This window comes from Chrysochloris asiatica, unplaced genomic scaffold (genome assembly GCF_000296735.1).
Source record: "Chrysochloris asiatica unplaced genomic scaffold, ChrAsi1.0 scaffold00077, whole genome shotgun sequence".
Classification (NCBI taxonomy): Eukaryota; Metazoa; Chordata; class Mammalia; order Afrosoricida; family Chrysochloridae; genus Chrysochloris; species Chrysochloris asiatica.
In genome coordinates this window covers 7920517-7926183 of record NW_006408595.1, presented here as the reverse complement: position 1 = coordinate 7926183, position 5667 = coordinate 7920517, and positions in this window count along the sequence as shown.

Genomic DNA, 5667 nt, shown 5'->3' with positions numbered 1-5667 from the left:
CTATCATTCGTTCTCCAGCATCATTTCTATCACCAAGTCCAAATTTTCCAACTACTGGTCCCTCCTCTTTGCTCCCTACTTTTGCATTCCAGTCACCAGTTAACACCCATGGAAGCAGTAGTCAAGAAAGCTAATGATGCATTTCATTGGGCAAATCTGTTGCAAATGGCAAAGGTGTTACTTTGAGGACTAAGGTGCCTGAACCCAAGTCCTGGTATTTTAATCACTTCACAGACACACAAAAGCTGGGCAATTAATAAGGCAGACCAAGAAGAATCAATGCCTCTGAATTGTGGTATCTATGAAGAATATTGACTATATCATAGATTGCCAAAACAATGAAGGTGCTCTTGCAGCATAGTGGCTACGGATTGGGCTGTTAATCTCAAGGTCAGGAGTTTGAAACTACCAGCTGTTCTGTGGGATAAAGATGAGGCTTTCAGCTCCTGTAAAGATTTATATCCTCAGAAACCCTGTACAGGGTTGCTATGTGTCAGAACCGACTCCATGCACATAACCACCACTACAACCACCAGGCCAGAAGAATGAACAAATCTATCTACCATGGAATTACAACCATAATGTCCTTAGAAGTGAGTCTCACATACTTTGGGCATGTTATCAGGATGGACCAGATTCTGGAGAAGAATATAATGCTTAGTAAAGTAAAGAAGAAATGGAAATGAAAAAGAAGAAGACCCCAATTAGGTGGACTGACACAGTGGCTGCAACAGTGGACTCAAACATAGACACACTTGTGAAGATGATGATACTCGACAGGGCAGTGTTGTATTCTGTTGTATGTAGGGTCATTATGAGTTGGAACTGACTCAGTGACACCTCATAACAACATCCTGACAGCTAATAAGTAATAAGAAAGCGGGATGCTCATTCAATGTTGTTGGAAATGAAAGCCATGCTTTTTTGTAGTCTATACCAGTACGTCCTAATGGTTAGAGGTCCTGAGCATCACCTGGCAATCCTGTTGAAATATAGATTCTGGCGCATTAGGATTTGGTGGGGTCTTAGGCTCTGCATGGCAAACCTGTTCTGAGTGACCAGCACATAAACGTCTCCTTCTCCTGGGAGCTAATCAGAAATTAATCTTAGCCCTTGATCAGCCAGATCCATGAATCAGAATTTGTAATTCAACAATAACCTGGTGACTAGTTTATTTATTACATTTGCAAAGGATAGATTAGGAGCAGAGGTGAGGAAACTTTTTATGTAAATGAGCAGGTAATATGCATTTTAGGATTTGCAGTCTCTGATGATTCCGATGCACATTAAAGTTTGGAGGTATAGGTTTAACCCTCGCTCTCCTTCATGAGGGTAGGATGTGTCTTGGAGGAATTATGGTCTCATTGTTATTGTTGTTGTTGTTGTTAGGTGCCATCAAGTTGGTACCGACTCACAGCAACCTTATGTACAACAGAATGAAACACTGCCCAGTCCTGCACCAACCTCATAAACATTCTATGCTTGAGCCCATTGCTCCTGTCACTGTGCCAGTCCATTTCACTGGGAACTTATCTCTTTTTGCTGACCCTCCACTTTACCAAACACAATGTCCTTTTCAGAAACTGGTCCCTCCTTATAATATGTCCGAAGTATGAGAGACCAAGTCTGGCCATCCTGGCTTCTAAGAAGCATTCTGACTGTACTTCTTCCAACACAGATTTATTTCTTCTTTTGGCAGTCCACAGTACTTTTAATATTCTCTTCCAACGCCATAACTCAAATGCGTCAATTCTTCTACTATCTTCTTTATTCATTGTCCAATGGTCTCATTAAAGATTCACAGTATGAATCATCAGTAGTTTAGTGTAGAATTCTTGTCTTCTATCCAGAGACAAGGGTGTAATTCTGGACCAGTGCAGCTCAAGCATAGCCACCACCCCTTTGTCAGGTGGAGCCTTGTGTGTTGCTATAATGCTGAACAAATTTCTGTGACGCTTCCAGACTATGACAGACTATGAAAAAGGGCCTGTTAATCTTCTTTCAAAAACGAGTCTTTGAAGACCCACCCCATGGATCACAATGGTTTGGTGCCTAACCCATCAATGGAGATAGTACAGAGAACTTGGCTGTGTTTCATTATGTTGTGTATGGGGTCTACATGAGTTGGGGTCCAACTCTATGACAACTAAAAACAATAATAAGAACCTATAGGTACTTCTTTTTTTCTGGGGTAAGCCCCATAAACTTCAAAGTTCTCAGTTTTTGCCTGGCAATAAGATATCTTCTAGTGGAATACATTCATGGAAAGTTGTGATTTGAGGGTGTGTTATTTTTCATTGTTCAATACTCAAGTAGTTTTACTAAATGAATAGATAAATACAGGGATAAAATATCAAAGAACAAATCCATTTCTATTTAAAAAAATATTTCCATTATTAAATTTATTAAGAGGAATATAGTTATTTATTTGATTTTGTTGTTGTTGTTTTCTAGAGGGAGCATATAAAAGAACCCATGAAGCAATCAGCTTGTGTGGTCTTTAAGAAGTGTACTTTTTAATGAGGGTAAGTATATGGAAGCTATAACTAGCTGAGTAGAAATGTCTAACTCCAGGTCAGTTTTAACGATCATTCTATGATGACTCCTCATTGTTTCCTAAGTCTCCACAAATGTACTAGGATAAGAATGATAAACTTCAGAACAATGTGGCGCTCTTAATACAATGTTCTATCACAAGAGACTCTGATTAGAAGTTCTGAGTAAAGCTCAGGAATGTGCCTTTGAATCTGGAGTCACATGTGATTATGAAGCCGTTAGTCCCATAGAAAATCATGGCCCTACTGATGTAGCGGAAAATAGATTTGGTACCTCTTCTAGAGAAATTTGAATAAAGTCTGAAGAAGAAATGATAGTGAAATTTCATCAGATTCCACAGGTTTATAAAAAAAGGCTGAATGTATCCACTAGAGGTCGTGGTTGAGTCTTATCAAGGTTAAATAGCTATTGGAGGAATAATTCTTAAATATTTTGGTTTTAGGACATCTTTAATCTCTTAAAATATAATGAAGACCTCAAATAACTTTTGTATATGTGGGTTAATTCTATTGGTATGTATCACATAAGAGTTTAAAAGTGAGGATATTAAAAAAATAATCATTTAGAAATAACTACATCGGGCTGCTAATATCACGGTCAGCAGTTTGAAACTGCCAGTTATTCCGCAGGAGAAAGATGAGGCTTTCTGCTCCCATAAAGATTTACAGCCTCGGAGACAGTGTACAGGGTCGCAATGAGTTGGAACCGACTACACAGCACATAACAACAACATAACATGTTATTATAAATAGCATATCATATTTATATTAAACCCAACTCACTACCAACAAGTCAATTCCAACTCACAGAAATCCTGAGTTTCCAAGGCTGTAGATATATATATATGGAAGAAGACAGCATCATCTTTTTCTGAGGAGTGACTGGTGGATTTGGACTTCCAACCTTGCGATCATCAGTTTAGTGCTTATCCTACAGCACCACCAGTACTGCTATGTTTTTGTCTTTAGAGAAAACATCTGGGTTCTTATGTCTGTCTGCTTCTTTATCCAACCTATTGTGACATTAAGAGATATCCTGGAAAACTCCATTGTAAACTTGTGAGACAATGAGAGTGACAAAGGCAAGTGGCATCTTAGAATCCTGTTGTGACATGTAGGATAAGCACTGGACTGCTAAGTACAAGGTCAGCAGTTCAAAACCACCAATCTCTCATCAGAAATCCTAGACTGGGTAGCTATGGGTCAGAACCAATTCAACAGCACTTAACATTATGATGAAAATACTTTTGACCTCATGGATTCCCTAAGAGAGTTTCAAGGAATGCTTCCAGGGCTTTAAGAACCACAATTTAGAATAAATATAAAGCCAGGATTTCACAGGCTGGGAAATATAAGTCCAAACTATCTTGGAGTCTTGAGGCATTGTTGTCTGTCTCCAAGCAGCCTTTCTAGTATTCCCCACTTCTCTACTACCCGAACTTTATAGTCAAACCATTTGCTGCTAATTTTTCTCACTGGATCACTGACTGTCAAAATGTCTGTATCCTTATTATATCCAAACATAAGATTTTTAATTGCAAACTTTCTAATTTGAACTCGCTGAGTTGCCTTTTTGAGAAAATCTTTCTTATTTGATCTCACACTTCTTAAATTCTATGACATCTTTAAAATATAGGTTTCAATAAGTCGTTTCAATATGACCTCCCTTTTACTAAATCCAAAGTTCATTCTGAACATGATCTTCAGTAGTATTTTAATGAATGAATAAATCTATTGACTTTTTTATGTGCAGATGCTGCTATTGATGTATTTTAAATAAAGTTCCCTAAAGACAAGTCAAGAATTTTATGTAATTTCTTTAAAAAGTCAGAATTTCAAACATCAGAAAGAATGATAGTTAAAATATGAATGAATTTATAAAAGTCACATAGACTCAAAGCTTGATGATATAACCAAATGCTACTTAATTTTGCATACTCCATTTATCATATTGCAAAATGTGATGAGCTAAAGAGTAAACCTTGATTCAGCTGTGATTTATCAGAAACTTGGGAACATTTTGATTATAATATTTTATGCAGGGATGCTAAGCATTTGAAGTGAATATTTTGTAACCTACAAATACATTTGGAAATAGCTTCACCATAGACAAGCCCTAGTGTGGCAAAGTGGGATAAAGCACTGAACTAAAAGGTTGTTTTGAACCAAACAGTGAAGGTTCAAACTCATTAGCTGCTTGTTGGAAACTCTATATAGGGTGGCTGAGTTGGAATCAAGTCAACAGCACTTCACACAAATAACAACAATAGACAAGTTATATGATTAATGGCAATTCTCTTTCTGCTTAAACCATATAACCAGCATATTTGCAGTCATTTCCACATGTTTATGTGTGCTTCTTTACATGTCCAAGGAATAAATCCATGAAGCCTCTTTCAGTTTTGTAGTATCCTCCATTAAGCCGTCAGTCTGAAAGTACCAGCTCTAAAAAGATTTGAGACAAAAAAAAAAATTCTCTTAGCAGCTAACAGAATGCAAGAATGAGGTTACTGTCTTCATAAGGCTATTATCCCTCCTTTTCTATATCCAAATACACAATTTTCTATTGTAAAATTGAACTTCTGGTGTTCAGAATATTTTTACTGAGAATTTGAATCATTTGAGTTCTTTTCCAATTGTGCAACTACAAAACCCAAAAAGGAAATTAAGAAAAGAGCAGGATATAACTAAACTGTTCATCTAACCCAGCCAAATTTCCTGAAAGAGTTGGCACTGTAATTTTCTATTAGAGTAGACAATAATTTGACATTCAGCAGGTTAGAATTTAAAGCTCAGCTTCAAATCTTACCCAAGTTAGTGTACATCTTTGGGATTCTGTTTTCTCAGAAACTTAAAAACAAAGAAAAGGTAGTAATCATTCCCTTGCATACTTTGGATCAAATAGTTAAATAAAATAGTTATGACATATGGGGTATTTTATATGAATAAAATGATCTTATCTAATCCAAATAAATATGTGATATCTACAATAATTACTGTTTTTAGAGAAAGCTAGTTTTAAAAACTATTTTTTTTCTTTTTTCTTGAGGTTCAAGTTACATAAAATAAAATACAGAGAGGTTCCGGTTTGCCAGCGTGGCGAGACGGTGCT